The sequence below is a fragment of the Mixophyes fleayi genome, chromosome 6 (assembly GCF_038048845.1).
Source record: "Mixophyes fleayi isolate aMixFle1 chromosome 6, aMixFle1.hap1, whole genome shotgun sequence".
Lineage (NCBI taxonomy): Eukaryota > Metazoa > Chordata > Amphibia > Anura > Limnodynastidae > Mixophyes > Mixophyes fleayi.
Window position 1 is genome coordinate 206,692,191 of NC_134407.1, and position 18,503 is coordinate 206,710,693.

Genomic DNA, 18,503 nt, shown 5'->3' on the forward strand with positions numbered 1-18,503 from the left:
GCCATGACAATGAACATTAACCCAAAAAACAACATTTCTACTGCATTTCAGCCCTGCCACAAAAGGACCAGCTGACATCAGGTTAGTGATTCTCTCATTAACACAGGTGAGAGTGTTGACGAGGACAAGGCTGGAGATCACTCTGTCATGCTGACTGAGTTAGAATAACAGACTGTAAGCTTTAAAAGGAGGGGGTGCTTGAAATCATTGTTCTTCCTCTGTTAACCATGGTTATCTGCAAGGAAACACGTGCAGTCTTCATTGCTTTGCACAAAAAGTGCTTCACAGGCAAGGATAATACTGCTAGTAAGACTGTACCTAAATTAACCATTTATCGGATCATCAAGAACTTCGAGAGATGTTCAATAGATGTGAAGAAGGCTTCAGGGTGTCCAAGAACATACAGCAAACGTCAGGATCCTCTCCTAAAGTTGATTCAGCTTCGGGATCGGGGTACCAACATTGCAGAGCTTATACAGGAATGACAGCAGGCAGGTGTGAGTACATCTGCACGCCCAGTGAGGTGAAGACTGTTGGAGGATGGCCTGGTGTCAAGAAGGCCAGCAAAGAAGCCACTTCTCCCCAGAAAAAACATTGGAGACAGACTGATATTCTGCAAAAGGTACAGGGATTGGACTGCTGAGGACTGGGGTAAAGTAATTTTCTCTGATGAATCCCCTTTCAGATTGCTTGGGGCATCTACAAAAACACTTGTCTGGACAAGGAAAGATGAGCGCTACCATAAGTCCTGTGTCATGCCAACAGTAAAGCACACTGAGACCATTCATGTGTGGGGTTGCTTCTCAGCCAAGGGAGTGGGCTCACTCACAAAGGCAACTTCTCCCAACCATTCAAGAACAGTTTGGTGATGAACAATGCCTTTTCCAGCATGATGGGGCACCTTGCCATAAGACAAAAGTGATAACTAAGTGGCTGGGGGATCAAAACATCGAAATTGTGGGTCCACGGCCAGGAAACTCCCCAGACCTTAATCCCTTTGAAATCTCAAGAAGTGGGTGGACAAACAAAAACCCACAAATTCTGACAAGCATTGATTAGGCAAGAATGGGCGGCCATCAGTCAGTATGTGGCCCAGAAGTTAATTGACAGCATGCCAGGGCGAATTGCAGAGGTCTTCTAAAAAAAGGGTCAACACTGCAAATATTGACTTCTTGCATAAACTTAATGTAATTGTCAATAAAAGCCTTTGACACGTATGAAATGCTTATAATTTTATTTCAGTATACCATAGCAACATCTGACAAAAATGTCTAAAAACACTGAAGCAGCAAACTTTGTGAAAATCAATACTTGTGTCATTCTCCCAGACACCAACTTCCTGTAGTTGGCAAGTATGATCTTACAGTGACTGACTGGAAAATGTAAGCCATTAACCAACGCTTAGAGGCGATGCTCATGCTGCGTTCCATATGGAACTAGATGTTAGCAATTACTCCGAAGATCATTCAGGCATTGGACTTATAGGTCCAGGGTCCTTTATATTAGTAACAGTGTAAACCACTGGTCAGTCTGAAACGAGGGGAAATACATAAACGATTTTACAGCGACTTGCTCTGTCCTGCAGTCAGGGCCGGTGCAAGGGTTCTCGGCGCCCTAGGCAAAATTTCAGAATACACCCCCCCCTCAACCCGGAAAACACACCAAATATCCGCCTCACAGACCTTTATATACTTGACTTTGTGCTTTTGTGTTTAAAAAAAAAAAAAGATAAGCCTTACCTCCTCCAGTGGTCCAGATGCAGTGATGTTTGATGCAGAATGCTGTCCAGACTCCACTGCAGACACGGGATTTCTAGAGGGGAGGTGTCCAGGTGTTAGATTTCGGAACAAAAAACTTATAAGTCTGTGACACAATAAGTCTATGAATTATGCACTTGTTAAAGGCAATGATGGACCCTAACATGTCCCTTCATCACACACAGGCTCCTGCATCACACCACTGCACCCCCCTCCGCATCACACCACAGCACCCCCCTCCGCATCACACCACAGCACCCCCCTCTGCATCACACCACTATACCCCCCTCTGCATCACACCACTGCATCCCCTTCCGCATCACACCACAGCACCCCCCTCCGCATCACACCACAGCACCCCCCTCTGCATCACACCACTACACCCCCCTCTGCATCACACCACTGCATCCCCTTCCGCATCACACCACAGCACCCCCCTCTGCATCACACCACTACACCCCCCTCTGCATCACACCACTGCATCCCCTTCCGGATCACACCACAGCACCCCCCTCCGCATCACACCACAGCACCCCCCTCTGCATCACACCACTACACCCCCCTCTGCATCACACCACTGCATCCCCTTCCGCATCACACCACAGCACCCCCCTCTGCATCACACCACTACACCCCCCTCTGCATCACACCACTGCATCCCCTTCCGCATCACACCACAGCACCCCCCTCTGCATCACACCACTACACCCCCCTCTGCATCACACCACTGCATCCCCTTCCGCATCACACCACAGCACCCCCCTCCACATCACACCACTACACCCCCTTCTGCATCACACCACTGCATCCCCTTCTGCACCACACCACTGCACCCCCCTCTGCAACACACCCACTGCACCCCCCTCGGCATCACACCCACTGCAGTCTGCATCCCCTCCGCATCACACCCACTGCACCCCCTCCGCAACACACCCACTGCACCCCCCTCCGCATCACACCCACTGCACCCCCCTCTGCATCACTTGCAAACTATAATGTAGAAATTCTACCTCATAGTTTGCAAGTCAAATATACAGTATGAGGTGCCAATAAAATAGTCATTTTCTCCACCATAGTTTGAAAATCAAATATAGAGCATGAGGTGGCAAATAATATTGAATATTATTTGCCACCTCATGCTCTATATTTGATTTTCAAACTATGGGGTAGAAATGCAAGTCAAATATACAGCATAAGGTGCCAAGAAAAGTATTCCCCCCCCCCATTTTTTTTTACCTCCCTACTTCCTAGATTGGATTTTGTGCACCCTCTTTTAAAAAAATAAATAAATAAATAATTAGATTGCATCTACTCACTTTTTTTCTCTGGTCTGGTCAGCAGAAGCAGGGAGGGGGGGGGGGGCTTTTCAAACCTCCTTCTTCTTCTCTTTCATCTCTTTCATCTCTTCAATAGCAGCTCCTTGGCTGCTTAACACAGAAGAGAGAGGGTGGAGCAGTGCATGCTGGGAGAGGAGGGGCATGGGGAAATAACTTTACTCACACTGTCACTGACAGACAGTGTGAGAGCAGGAACTGGAGAGCACATTGGCATCCGACGGACTTTACAAATCAGCTGGCGCCACGCTGCTGCTGCACCTCCGTCCCCAAAACGCTGACTAGATTAGTAAATCTAGTCAGCGGCGCCCTAGGCAACTGCCTAAGGTTGCCTAAAGGGAGCGCCGGGCCTGCCTGCAGTCTTACTTTTAGTCGTGTGGTTAGTACTTCTGCCTTGCAGCATTAGGGTCATGAGTTCAATTCCCGACCATGGCCTTATCTGTGTGGAGTTTGTATGTTCTCCCCGTGTTTGCGTGGGTTTCCTCCGGGTGCTCCGGTTTCCTCCCACACTCCAAAAACATACTAGTAGATTAATTGGCTGCTATCAAAATTGACCCTAGCCTCTCTCTCGCTCTCTTTCTCTGTCTGTGTATGTTAGGGAATTTAGACTGTAAGCTCCAATGGGGCAGGGACTGATGTGAGTGAGTTCTCTGTACAGCGCTGCGGAATCAGTGGCGCTATATAAATAAATGATGATGATGATGATGAAATGATGTAAACAAAAAAATATCTTTTCGAAGACAGTAAGACAGATTCATTAAAAGTAACCATGTTTTACAGGAGATTTGGTTTTGGCCCCTATGTTCTACAAAACAAATACACATTTATTTATTTTTCATATTATTTGATACTATTTTTTTTATATTGCACTAAAATGATTTAATGGTGACTTCTCATTATAGTACTTGGACCGACTTGTTCCTTCATGTTAACAGCTGACTACACATGAAAAAAGTTTGGCATAACCAAAGTTGTTAGAAATGTTGTCAGGAGTTACGGCTATGAAAAAACTAGTTTGATCATTATGTTAGTGTCAAAATGTTTCGTCTAAAAACGAAGTTTCAAGTTTCCAAATATTTTAGAAAAAAAATTCTATCACAGCAAAATTTTCATGCAGTATTTATTCTGTGTACATACTTGTACTAAATTTGTACACCAAAATTAGCATGGTTTGGTATTCAATTGTTACAAGTATTGTTGAATAACATAATTCTGAAACATCCCCAACAATCTTCACCTCCTCCACAAAAGGTAAACTCATTGGTAATGGTGCCTAGACCAATAATCTTGCACACAACATCTGGCATATACATGAGGTCTTCTCCAGACCGGTCAAGTCTATGAAAACCGACTTTGAGAAGGCCAAATGTTTGTTCAGTTGCTGACCTGGTGGTGGCATGCATAGAATTGTATACTTATCGTTCTGTGGCTAGATTTAAAATTGGAGTGAGGAGCCGTAGTTGGAATATGTAGGCACTGTCCCCTAAATGTACGACAAGCATTAGAAAAAAAAGATGTGTGGTTCAATGGTATCTTACCAAAGACACTTTAAAGTCTTACAAATGTCTATCTTAGAGTAGGACAAAATTGTCTACAATATATTTTAAAAGGAACCTGATTATAAAACGGTTAGCTACATTATAAATATGAGATTAAAATACATGGATCATTGTGGATACTATAGTGCTTTTTGTCCACTAATACTTACATTACCAAAGTCACTAATCTCTAATAAAATAAATTATTACCTAATAGCCATTTGTGTTCACCTTGCGTTTATGATAATCTGTGCCATATTACTGATTGCTTCATAATGAAGGAGACATGGGCGCTGGATATTTGACAACAATGCTACAGATGGGGAGAGATGCATCACATAAAGCCTTGGACATTGATGGAATAAAAATATTTCCAATTCCAAAAAATGTTTAAATTTCTTCCCAATGGTAACAGGAATATATGCGTACCATCCCCTGCCCCTATGACATGTGGAAATTGAGAAATATTGTAAATTGCTGCATTATTAGAAATTTTTGCTGACTAAAGCAGCAAAATTGCTGTTTGAGTACCCAAATATACAAAAGCCTGGAACAGTCTCACTGCCACAGCTGCTGTGGTCTGAAATGAGCCAGATGCACAGAAATGGAACTTTGCTAAAAATTTAGTTAGTGCTGGTATTGCTATGTGGATACCAATCATAGGTTCTTGGTGAGTTGCACATTTTGCAGTTTCTATAATGCCATGAGATGGGAGCCTGAGCTGGCCTCTGTGTCTGGCATCCCCAAGAGGCTCACATGAGACATCCTGCTTGTCAAAAAATGCTCAAAAAATATTACTGGTAGAAATCCTGTCAGAAAAGATCTGAAGGGAAACAAAAATTCTAGTTAAAAAATGTCAAGACAGAGTAGTGTGTTTTACACTACTAATTTTAAAAGTGTTAGCAGTGCACCAACCATAGTTGTGCAAGCCTAGCCAAACATACTTGTAATGTAAATGTCCTAAGCAGAAATATTTGCTGACATTTGTTTTGCTAGGATGACACACATACACTATTTGGTGTAATATAAAAAACCCCCTCTATAAAACTGTGTTGGTCTAGCCACAAACAGCAGAAAAGTCACACAAACACACACTAAATATTCTAAATTATAGCCTAAGAAGCAGGAAAGGGGGGAGTACTGAGATCTACTTTCTGCAAAGAGCCGTAGGGCCCATACTTGATTAAAGTCATGACCCCTATCATGGAGCTAATTGGTAATTTCTCCCACATAAACACATTTTCATTTTTTTTTTATAAAACATATTGGGGTATTCAATTGTTCCTCCGAGCGCCGCCGGAACGAGCGCGTTAAAACTATTACCGTTTATACGGTAATTACTCGCTCAATTTCAGCTCGCAGCTCCCTGAGCAGCGAGCTGAAATTGAGCGAGTAAATTACCGTATGAACGGTAATTACGCGCAATATTACCGTATAAACGGTAATAGTTTTAACGCGCTCGTTCCGGCGGCGCCCGGAGGAACAATTGAATACCCCCCATAGATGTGTTCTCCAGTGTAAGGTGAGCCTGAATGGTGTAAAGGCGTCCCACTGATAGTAATGGCACCTCTGATGATGTATAAAAATACAATTGTTTTGCAGCTGTGAAAAAGCTTCTCTACATCTCCACTCCTTCAAGTTCCCTCTTTTTCTTTTTTTTCCTTTCTTTTTTTGCATTCGGGCACTGTACAAGGTGTATAACTGCAAAAATTTGCACCCAGCAATTTCCTTCATCTTAATGTGCTAAACCGTACTCTTTCCCACACAAATGGGAGTAATTGTGCAAAAACAGGCACATCTTTCTGTTCACTCTACTGGAATGTTGCTGTGTATGTCTTCACCCTTTCATCTGCATACAGGAGCCCCCCAAAAAAATTATGGAGCAAACAACAAACATGATATATATATATATATAAGTATTAGGTTGTATGTATTATGAAACAAGGACATTTCATTTGAGGTAACAGGTGCATGTCAAGCAGGTGTAATCTTTTTTTAGACTGCAGACAATAGAACAAAGGATTGTTATATGTGGTTTGTGGGAGATTTGTGTTGTACACAGGTATTTGTTAGCAGAAAATGGCAAAAAAAAAGAACTGCCCTTGATCTGTACAATAGATAATTCATTATATTGCGAGACAGAGCTCTGGGTAATATTTCTGTGTTTCTGAGACCTTTTATTAGTATAAATTATTTATATAGTGCCACTAATTCCACAGTGCTGTACAGAGAATATTTGTCACTAACATCAGTCCTTGCCCCACTGGAGCTTACAGTCTAAATTCCCTAACACACACACAGATACACAGACTAGGGTCAATTTGACAGCAGCCAATAATCCTAATAGTATGTTATTGAAGTATGGGAGGAAACCGGAGCACCCGGGGAAAACACACGCAAGCAACATACAAACTCCACACAAATAAGGACATGGTCAGGAATTGCATGGTGGCTAAGTGGTTAGCACTTCTGCCTCAAACCACTGGGGTCATGAGTTCAATTCCCGACCATGGCCTTATCTGTGTGGAGTTTATATGTTCTCCTGCGTGTTTGCGTGGGTTTCCTCTGGGTGCCTCCCACACTCCAAAAACTTGCAAGTAAGTTAATTGGCTGCTATCAAATTGACCCTAGCCTCTCTCTCTCTCTCTGTCTGTGTCTGTGTGTGTGTATGTTAGGGAATTTAGACTGTTAGCTCCAATGGGGCAGGGACTGATGTGAGTGAGTTCTCTGTACAGCGCTGCGGAATTAGTGGCACTATATAAATAAATGGTGATGATGATGATGATGACCCCAGTGCTGAGAGGAAGAAGTGTTAACCACTAAGCCACCATGCTGATTATAATGGTGACTAAAAAAAAACAAGTAACAAACTTGAAAAGCACCTTATTTGCAGGGGCACTCTGAGCAAAGATCTCAAAAGAGGTGGTAAGAACATTGACTGAGTAGGCTGAATCTAGGGGGGACCAGGGGACACAGCGTGTATTTTTATGGGCTGGTCCATGTGATTGGCCTTTAACCATTCTGCCTCATTCATTTCCTGGCTGCCTGTCAATGTCACTCCTCATACACTGAGAGAAGGAAGCATGAGCTGATGGGTCCGATCACCGGTGAATGACCCGATCACTGCATTTCCTCCTGTCAGTGTATTAGAAGGACACATGTACCTCTATTTCCAGTCTGATCACCGCACTTCTTATACACTAACAGGAACAGCAGTGAACAAAAAAATAAATAGCAAACACGATGAAGATTTTTATTTTTGTCAAATGTAATTATTTTAAAAAATTTTTTACATTGTAAAACTTAGTTTTAAAGAAGACGGGGAGGGGTAACGCAGCACCGGTCTCTTCAGGTGGCAAAAAAGACTCTGGTCAGGAACCCAGATATACAGTACAACAAAATAAATATTTCTATTGACTTGTCAATGCATATAAATGATTACTATCTTTTATTTATAAAGCGGCAACATATTTGGTAGCGTTGTACAATCAGATCATCTTATGCACATTTTCCCCTGTCCTAGTGGACCTTAGACTCTACTTTCCCTACCACACAAACACACACTGCAGATCAATTGTAATCAGAAGCCAGTTAACCCATGTAACCCCAGGAAATCCACATAAACAAGGGCCAGTGGTGTTGTTAGGTTGGGTTATGGTTAGGGCTGGAATACGGACTAGGGTTTAGATCATTGTTATTTTTGTGAATAAAGTAAAAATTTTGGGTTGAACTAGGGTTTAGGTGTTTGGACTAATGATAAGCTTATTGATAAGGTTCAGTCTAAGACCGGGTCTTGGGCTAATGTTTTTGCAGGATTTAGGACTACCACGGTACCTGGAATTTTGTTGTAGCAGAACTAAGGGTGCAGTTTAGAATTATTTTAAGTTAGGACTATGGTCAGTTGTTTGGTTTATATTAGGGCAAGGGTTAGAACTAAGCTGGGAACCTGTAATATTGTTCAAGCAGGAGTTAGGACTAAGGATTGAGTCTGATGATATCACTCTCACCAGCTACAGGGCAGGCGTAAGTGCCGACTGCAGTTTTTGTTTTAAAAACTACACGTATGTGTGCCACTAGCTAGTACAAAACATGTGTATTCAAGGAAAATTGACTATATAAATGCATTGTATGTTCACATTAAAATAATTTGATTTATGTATTTAATATAAGAATTTTGTTTAAAATCCTTATTTTTTATTAATGATTATACTGTTGAGTTGTTCATTTATTTTATTATTTCATTTTTTTAATGAGTTCTAATGTGACCTTTTATTAAACAGACACATGTGTGTATATTGCAGTCTGTTGTGTGTATCCACATATGAAAAGTTGCGTTTCGGCAGAGCGCACTGACACAAATGGAAACGTTTCTTGAGATACGTTTGTATTTGATTACGGTTAGAGCTTTGTGCAAGTAACGTGCTCTATTTTAGAAATTTGCGTCCGAAGGTGAATCAGGCCCTAGATGTTCAGTAAGACTGTGCCATCATTGCTGTGTTTATATTCAATGGATTACTACCTACATGCTGTTCCTCAGAACTTTTATACATGTGTGAACATTGCTAGTATTATTGATCTGGAGAATCAAGGCTGCTGCACTAGTTTTCATGATGGGCCTCAGTTGGAATTTCTCCCAGAATCCTCTGGGAACTGAGCCTGAAAGTTGCTTGCTGTCTTCTGTTTCAGTCTCTTAACAGTCCATTCATTTTGGAAGATTAACGTTATAGAATATGTGATATAAGACTACAGCTTTTCCAGATCAACTATAAATCATTAAGTCAGATTTGCTATTTATATTATACCTGCTATAGATAATGAAGTGTTCTGCTGCTGTAGTGTATTTACAGAGATGGCTAATGGGTATTAGAGGTTACCGGCCACTGGGGTCTGATCCTCGATTAACAGAGTTCTAACAAAACATTGTGAAAAAGCATTTTTCTGCCATTAGCATCCTCCTAAAACTATTCTTATTTACAAGCAAAATGAACTTAAGATTAATAGTATCTCTGAGTTAAAAATGTCCTGTGGAAAATTGGAAAATATTCAGTTCCGAACATAACTCCTGAATCCAGACATCTGCTGTTCATGCCACACTTATGATCAAAAAGTTCCATTCTGCACATCTTCACAAACCCAGTAAAGGGCGCTCAAGTGTGTTCCCTTAATAGTAGGTTACTCTTCTCTCTGAGGCACATTGTTTGCCCTGCTCCAGATCCGTTCCTTTTGGTGAGTACCTCACCTTAGGTGCACAAGCCCAGTTTGTCACTTCATTTGGTGGGGCTTCTAATTCGGTGCATCTTGCTTTGCTATTTAAATCCGCTCTGACTGAGATCCTGTACTTGAGCAACCTTCGTTATTTGCACTATATTGAGTTATGTCCAGTCTGATTTTCTGGTTACTGACCGTTTTCATAGGCAAACCGAGGGGGGGGGGGGGGGGGGGGGGGGGGGGTTCCTAGTGCCTGGAAACCCCCTCCAAGCCTGGGGCACTGTGTAATTGAGGTGGCTGGACCCTGCCCCCGCTTCACACAGCTCTGCTTGAAAAGGGAGAGCTGTGTGCACCTAACAGTAGTGCACGAAGAATTGCCCATGTATATTATAGGGATAGGAAGAGCTGGAGAGCAGCCAAGCACTGTCTAATATTATAGCCCCGCCCCATGCATACTCATCGTGCCCACTGGTGGCGTGGTGTGGAAACCCCCTCTACAAATCCTGCATTTGCATCTGGATTTGTCCTGACAATGTTTGTCTGCCAATTACCTTAACTATTACCTCATTTACCGTTCATTAACCTGTGTTGTCTGTCCCTGATCTTTGCCTACTATTGCCGACTGAACTTATTTGCTAACAGCACAAACCTCGGCCTGTGTTCCTTATTAGTCAGCAGCTTCCTAGTAGGACTAGTCTGGGGGCCATGAACCATACCACAAAGCCATTCTTCTTTTAGGGTCCCACTTCACCCCACGCTCCAGATTGTCCAGCGCAATTTGCTAGAGCATTGCGGTTCCACAATATACGCTATAACACATACAATTTATTAAAACATTAAGGGTAGGTTTACTAACGCTTCTAAAAAGGAAAAGTGTAGCGTGGCAGCCAATCAGATTCTAGCTATCATTTTCTAGAATGCACTAGATAACTGATAGCTAGAATCTGATTGGTTGCTATAGACACCTTCACATTTCCTTTTAGAAGGCTTTGTAAATCTACCCCTAAATCTGAATCCCTGGATTAAAGGATCACTACTTCTGTCTTCTGATCTTCAAACTTACTCTGTCATTTTATTATATCATCCTTTTCTGTGATCTAGTAAACTTACTATCTCCACTGCTATGCTACTTTCTTACAGACTGCAGAAGACACTTTGTCAGCTGTGCGCAGAGCCCGAAACCTCATAAAGACAAGTGGATTATAATAAAAATAATTTGCCGTCAGCAGGAAGCACCTGTCTCTCCAGGGCCCTGCATGGAATGCCAGTAGTTAGCAGAAGTAAAATTATACATATGGAGAGACTCAGCTATTGAAAACAGTCGCTCACCGGCTCTGCTATCCTCTTTCCTACCAGCCGAAACCAGCCTGCAATAATACAAAAGTAAAATAAAAATGAAGGAAAAAAAAAGAAAAAAGACACCAGACCTGCAAAATCATCTGGAACTAGTCTGAGGTCCTGTTCAGGGCAGAAAAAATAAACATCTCGAAACAAGAAATTGAGAACGCATTGTTTAAAAGTAGATATGGAGCCAATTAAAGTTCCTCTGTTTCCACACATATGGGTTTACCTTACGAGGTGAGCAACCTACACTGGGTTTCCAGTATCAGTGTATAACCTCATCTGCTTAACTCTTCTGCTACTGAAAATCTTAGACCTGTATTTATTGCACATACAATTTTACTCAATAAATGATCATGAAACTCTGGATAAGCTGAAGCATGTAAAGCTCTCGCCTGACACCATCAGTACTTCTTATATAGTAAGTTGTAAGAGTGACAGTTATCAGGACTTAATAGCAGGTCAGATTTATATATTTAAAATGTTTAGTTACATTAGAAGTAGTGCCCATAAACATGCGTTTTATAGTGACTTCTGATTGGCTATTCATGTACAGCTCCTTTTTCATTCACTTGTGTTGCGGCTCTGTGAAGAGAAAGTTCACGTCACTTGTAAAGGATTTTTCTTTAAATACTAACAGACTAAATCAGAGTGGAAGAAAAGAAGATTCCATATGTATTTAAGTGATTAATTGGGATTTGGGTGAGAATATATTTCACATAAATCATTAAAACATGCAAGGTCTGTTTCTTTTTTACTATTAGGCCACCTTAATATATTAAGGTGATAGCCATCTTCTGATGCCCCTGTTGTGGGTTAAAAAATCTGAAAAATAGTGAAAATGAATAGGCATAAGTGACTGCGTACCAAGTGAAATAACAGAGTTAGGCTTATCTGTATTGATATCTTTAGATCCTCCACATTTCTCCTTGTTTTCAGATGTCCTTACAATAAGGGGACAGTACCAAACAGGACAGCAACCATAGTGAAGTAAATTAAGTTATTTTTAATAAATATAATAAAAACAAAAATGAATAGACATTCACAAATGCATAAAGGCATCTTATCTGGTGTAACAGAGTCCTCAGGAATATCAGGGGGTAAATGTATTAACCTCCGGTTTCTTCAACTCCCGCGAGATCTGCGTCTTCGGCGCTTAAATTTAAAGCGGCGCTGCCTTGTAAAGGGAAACTTCCCTTTACAAAGCAGCGCCGCTTTAAATTTAAGCGCCGAAGACGCTGAACTCGCGGGAGTTGAAGAAACCGGAGGTTAATACATTTACCCCCAGGTCTCCTCTGTAATCCAGTGTTATTGAGAATCCAGAAATCAGAAGGTAATATCCCAAAATGGCATCGCCTACATCTTTCGTCCAGCTTCCAACCTTGTGAACTTCATAAGGGGTATAATAAGCACAGGTATAGCCAGAATTTATATAATGAGTCACATAATTGTGTATTTTTCAACAGCTTTTAAACTGTTCAGAGATGGTGGAGCATTTTTGGTGCACAAAGGAGGGCAGAAGACAATGTACACCTTGTTATTCTTAATGATATACCTGCTCTCCCTAGCTCCGCCCGGACTCTTCGGACATGATCCCTGGGGAACAGGCTTACAAATTGACTGAGTAGAGACATATGTGTAGGAAAGAGTGGAAATGCATCGCCCTACGTTTGCATAGTAGACCTCTAAGAACAGAGACCTCTAAGAAGTCGTCTGCCCAAATGTTTCTCTTAGTTGTCCTAAACAAATCAACAAATTTGTCTTTTCTCTACATCTCCACACCTTCTCCTGGCCAATTGCTATAGATTGTTTTATACCTGACTGCAAATTACAAAGTACATGGACCCAAAAATACAACCTATACCGATTAACATAATAATTTTTGGATATTGATGAATACAGCTGAAAAACCACATTAAGGGGGTATATTTGCTAAACTGTGGATTTGAAAAAGTGGAGATGTTGCCTATAGCAGCCAATCAGATTCTAGCTGTCATTTTGTAGAATGTACTAAATAAATGACAACTAGAATCTGATTGGTTGCTATTGGCAACATCTCCACTTTTTCAAACCCGCAGTTTAGTACATATACCCCTAAAAGTCTCTGGGGTTATTCATGGTCTGCGTTGGAGTTTAGCTTGTCCACTGGACTAATTCTGGGATTAACTCATAGGGTTCCAGCCATGTAAATTTTCGACAGCACCTTTGGAAGAAGAAATGGGGTTCTCTATTAAGGATTTCTCTCAGAGGTCATTGACAGCAGTGCATGGAAGACTAATGTGGAATTCCTAGTGATGAGCGCTGGCTCCGAATATGTCTCAGAATCTCCGTGTGAATGGCTACCGCAATGTTACCCAAGACTCATCTTGCATAGCAGAGAATTTCAGGATGTCATCGTCATCCCAAGCACCAGGCAGCTGCCGGATAAAAACATTCAGATGTGAAGACAGAGCCAGGCAGACGAGATGACCATACAAGTGTTTGTTGTTTTGGTTTTTTTTTTAACAAATTAAGTCATCTTGTTTTACTGGATGTGAAATCATGACTTGTACTAGGTCAGTCTCAAGGGAAATCAATGCATTTCACATTTATAGAAATACAAAAACGTTATTATTTATATTCAAGAAAAAACACATAAATAGACTAAATAGCTAAATATGGTGACATTTGAGCAGCAAACTCAAAAGTTTGTTTTCCAGAAATAGATTGGCCCATTTGAAAATTTGACTCCAATGATTACCTTAAACAATCGTGATATGATATCAATAGGCTGTATGCTGTTGATGGTGATGATAATAAACAGGGCTTTTTTTCTCATAGAACGCTCAGAACGGCGTTATGGCACCTTTTTTCCATGGGTTTTCAAACTTTAATTAACTTTTTAACATGTTATTTTATTTTTCTCTGTGGTGCTGCTACAGTGCAGCACCGTATCTTAGTGTGTGTCCTGCTTCCGGCTCCGGTAGCGTTGTGACGTCACAATGCTGCCAGTGAGAGGAGCCGCGATCAAGGAGAGAAGCGAAGAAAGAAGCACTGAAGGTAAGTAAAGACTGCAGAAATTGGGGGAGGGAATGCAGAAAGAGAGGGCTACAGAAAACTGATGGGGTAAAAAGAATGGGATACAATAAAACGAGGGTGCAGAAAGATGGCTACAGAAAAAATAGGGGGGCAGAAAAACGTGGGCTACAGAAATAGATGGGGACAGAAAGAGGGCTACAGAAAAATGAGGGGGCAGAAAGAGAGGGCTACGGAAAAATGAGGGGGCAGAAAGAGAGGGCTACACAAAATGAGGGAGCAGAAAGAGATGAGTTCCGGCATGTTTTTTCTTACAAAAAAAGCACTGATGATAAATATCACTTTACTATGCAAAGCCATAAAATAACCTATCCTACACTGATGAGCTCCCCTATAGCAAACCAGTTCCATATATATCCATAGATATGTACATATGTATAGTATGTACAGTACTTATGTTTCAAACTTCCCCCTGCTAGTTTAAACAAGAGAACTAAGTTACATGGAAACACACTGAAAGTTATGCAGAGAATGTACAAATGATTCTATCAGGATGCAGGTGTTGCTGTCTATGCAGAACTGGTTGTCAATATTTACACCTCTGCATTAACTACATTAATGACACCTTGGAACTATGCAAAGCTATTACTCAACCTACTGAGCAAAACATCTAAATAGAAACACAGTAATTATTATTTTATCTAATGAAACGTAAAGTTAAAATACAGTTAAGGTCTGTACTGAAAACATTTTACTTTGCCTCATCGATCGGTAAGAAAAACTCCACCTCTTGTGCTGATTTATAGAGGTGCTTGTTTATCTTGCTGACATTGTGCTAGCACATCCTCCATAATGCAAGGTACAATGCAGTGTGATAAATCACAGTTCTTGGTCAGCTGCAGACAACGTACAAAGGTCTGCACAGACCTGCTACAGAAGTGATAATATTGGTGCACAGCTTTGGTACATGTTATCGTTCACACTCACCGTTTTGCGCTGCACAGCATGTTGAAAGATAATAAAATAATAAACAAAGAAACTGTTAATCTAATTGGGATACAATGCACTCTCCTTTGAGGGCTCTAGGTTATTTTCTGGAAAATAGAGGTTTGCTCTATGCAGGGGCTGGCTGAGCCTGGGTAGGGGGAGACGGGGGATTGGCAGTGGGGGGCATCTTTCCCATTGTGGCCTACCGTGGGCTGGGTCACTGGGCTACCTGCCTTTCGGAAGCTAAAATTTGCCAGCTAGCCCCTAGCTCTATGAATATTATAAACAATAACAGGGGCGCACGCAGGATTTTTAAGGGGCGATCCCCCCCAAAACATATGGAGAGAGCAGCTCCATTTTGGCGGCACTGCACTGAACAGCAGCCGCGGCGCTGTCAAAGAAGCATCAGTGGCGGTGCTGTATTGTACTACAATACAGCACCACCGCGGACGCTTCTTTGACAGCGCCTGCGGCTGCTGCATAGTACAGTGTCCCTATGTAGGAACACTGTTCTTCGCGGAGGGGAAGGGTTTCTGGAGAACCAGAAACCCCCCCTGCGTGCGCTCCTGAATAATAGTAAACAAATTTAAGCAGAAATTACTTTGCTGTCTTTAATGATGACTATGATTGCTTTCCAGAGTTTCAGTGGCAGTAAAGCATTGTTATATTTGTGTAGTCTGTTTCCTTTGTCCCATTGAACATATTGATAAAACCGGGGAGGGGGTGTGTGTAGATTTACGAAAACGTCTAAAAAGGAAAAGTAGAGATCAGATTCTAGCTACTATTTATCTAGTACAGACCAGGCCAATCTGTGGCTCTCCAGTGTTGCGAAACTACAAGTCCCAGCATGCCCTACCAGAGATCGTCTGGAGAGCCACAGGTTGGCCAAGCCTGATCTAGTACCTTCTGGAAAATGATAGCTAGAATCTATGCTCTGTGCAACACCCCTACTTTTCCTGTATAGAAGTTTTATCAAATCTACCCCCAGTTGGAGGTGTATGCAGCAAAGGAAAGAGATATTCAGTAAAATAAGTAAAAATTAAACATTTGGTTGATTATATATATAATCATCATCCTTTATTTATAAGGTGCTCCAAAGATCCCACAGCATCATACATTGGTTATCTGTGGTTACAAGAAAGAAGAAAAAACTGCATAGAAGTAAACCAACAAAACAAATCATACATACAAACAACAAGGACATGAAAAACAAGGTAAGAAAGCAGAACAAATTATTTGCGAATCGGATGAAGCCATCGGTAGAGAGGGCCATGCTTTAGCAAGCTTACAATTAGTGGGGAAGGGAATGAAGATTATGGACCTGAAGAGCTGTGATGCCAGAACTAGTAGTGTTAGGTGGGTTTGGTATGCGCCAAAATGGAGGTAACAGACCTGGTTGGAGAGACCAGGGGGTATATTTACTAAAAAGTGGAGATGTTGCCTATAGCAACCAATCAGATTCTAGCTGTCATTTATTTAGTGCATTCTACAAAATGACAGCTAGAATCTGATTGGTTGCTATAGGCAACATCTCTACTTTTGGAAACCTGCAGTTTTGTAAATATACCCCCAGGACTTAGTGGGGTACCAGACATATTGAAGCAAGGGTTTAGTGGGGTATTAGAGAGAGGGGAGACAAGAGGCTTTGATGATACAATAGGACAGACTGTAGGCTGTCTATAGACTGGAGAACCAGGCCCATTAGACTAATATACCTGATGACTAAAGCATTCGTGGGGAGACAGGTACAAAGTGCTGGTGGATGGCGCTAGGGGAGTATAATAAACAATCCTGTGTTCAGTGTTGGTCTGGGGTTTGCCAGCCCCACCACCTGAAAGGCCCACGGGGGGAAATATTATATTTTATGTAACATACATAGTTTTTTCTCTTAAGGAGAAATTTATGGCAGCCATAAACATGTCTGCTTTAGCCCTTGGTATTATACCATGGTGCATGACTTTGTCCCGCTTGGTGACTTCATCTACAAAGGGACAATTGCTTGTATGGATGGTGGGCAAATTCAGACAGACTAAGGATGTATAATGAGCAACTTGCAATGTTGAGCAACTGCCAACATAATAAAACAAAAACAATATTTTCCTACTTTCCAACATCCAGAATTGGGAAATGGGAACATTTTAGGTCTATCGGTCTTTGAAAGGGTTAGAAATTGTGGGTATAGTCCTTAATAAGACCTGTCTAGTGGTATAATGGGTGGACTCTACTGGTATAATCATGTACGATATAGTATTGATGTGGAAGGGGGCGGAATACTACGGCCCTACGTCTAATAAAATAAGAGGAACCTGAAACTGAAGGTCACATAACTTGTCTAAGTTTACAAGGATGGGTTTACAACTGGTCAGAACGTGGACATGTTGGGTGGGCTGTCTCCTGTCAAAAGCTAGGTTACTATTATTGTTACCACGCACTTAACAGTCTCTCCTTGTGCTAAATGGGTGAGACAGCTGCCCAGTGCAGTTGGTGGTAATGATTTCAGTGAAAAGTTCACAGCTTTCCCCAGCCAGAATAGAATGACCCCTTCAGTAACCTGTCATGTCTCCTTCTCTGAAAGGTGGTTTATAATGTCTTCTAATAATACACAAGTCAGGTCCTTCTCAGCACATGCTGACCAGACGAGCACCTGCTGTAATTACCAGAGAACTCTCTCCTCGGGGAGCTCCACCAGAGATGGGACATCTCAAAACATGACACCCAGGCCAAAACTAATCGTTTTTTACCCTGATTATTTATTAAAACAAAACTCTGGGAGACCAACTTAATGGCTATAGGTTAACTTGTGTCTTAGTTGCTCATTATATCGGAACATAACTCTGTCCGTGTACGGCGCTACGGATACCTAGTGGCGCCCTATAAATACTACTACTAATAATAAAAACTTATTTTGCAAACTATATATGTTGTAGAAAATAATATTTTGGCTAAAAGTAGCATAAAACGTCAGGAAAAAAACCTATTTATTTTTGTTTACCTTTATAGTTTTTGTACCTCCCCCAGCAAACAACTGTAAAATTGTCATGGAGGTAGACGTTGGTTAGCAAAAGGACAGAACAACGTCAAAATAAACAAAAATTGTAGCAAAGAAAAACATCTGCATTCAAAACATGAACATATAAATGAAAAAAAATATATTGGAGTGAAAAAAATAGTCCAATGACCATGCAATGTCATTTTTAACGTCATAAAATACTGTGGCACATTTAGGAAGACTGCTCTTCAGATACTGTGTTGAAAAGATGGTGGCACCTAATTAGGTTATTGCTGCCATTTTTCTAGTACAGTTTAAAAACATTAAAGTAAAC

At 41.3% G+C, this 18,503-nt stretch overlaps 1 protein-coding gene across 1 annotated transcript in view; it reads right to left on the minus strand.

The window, feature by feature from the left end:
* The window catches only part of QTGAL (queuosine-tRNA galactosyltransferase), a 349,188-nt gene extending 347,382 nt beyond the window's left edge, over positions 1 to 1,806 (minus strand). The window contains exon 1 of the mRNA XM_075178189.1: positions 1,740 to 1,806. The gene's annotated coding sequence lies outside the window, so the exon portion shown is untranslated. The remainder of the gene's footprint in view (positions 1 to 1,739) is intronic.
* Positions 1,807 to 18,503: the final 16,697 nt, after the last annotated feature.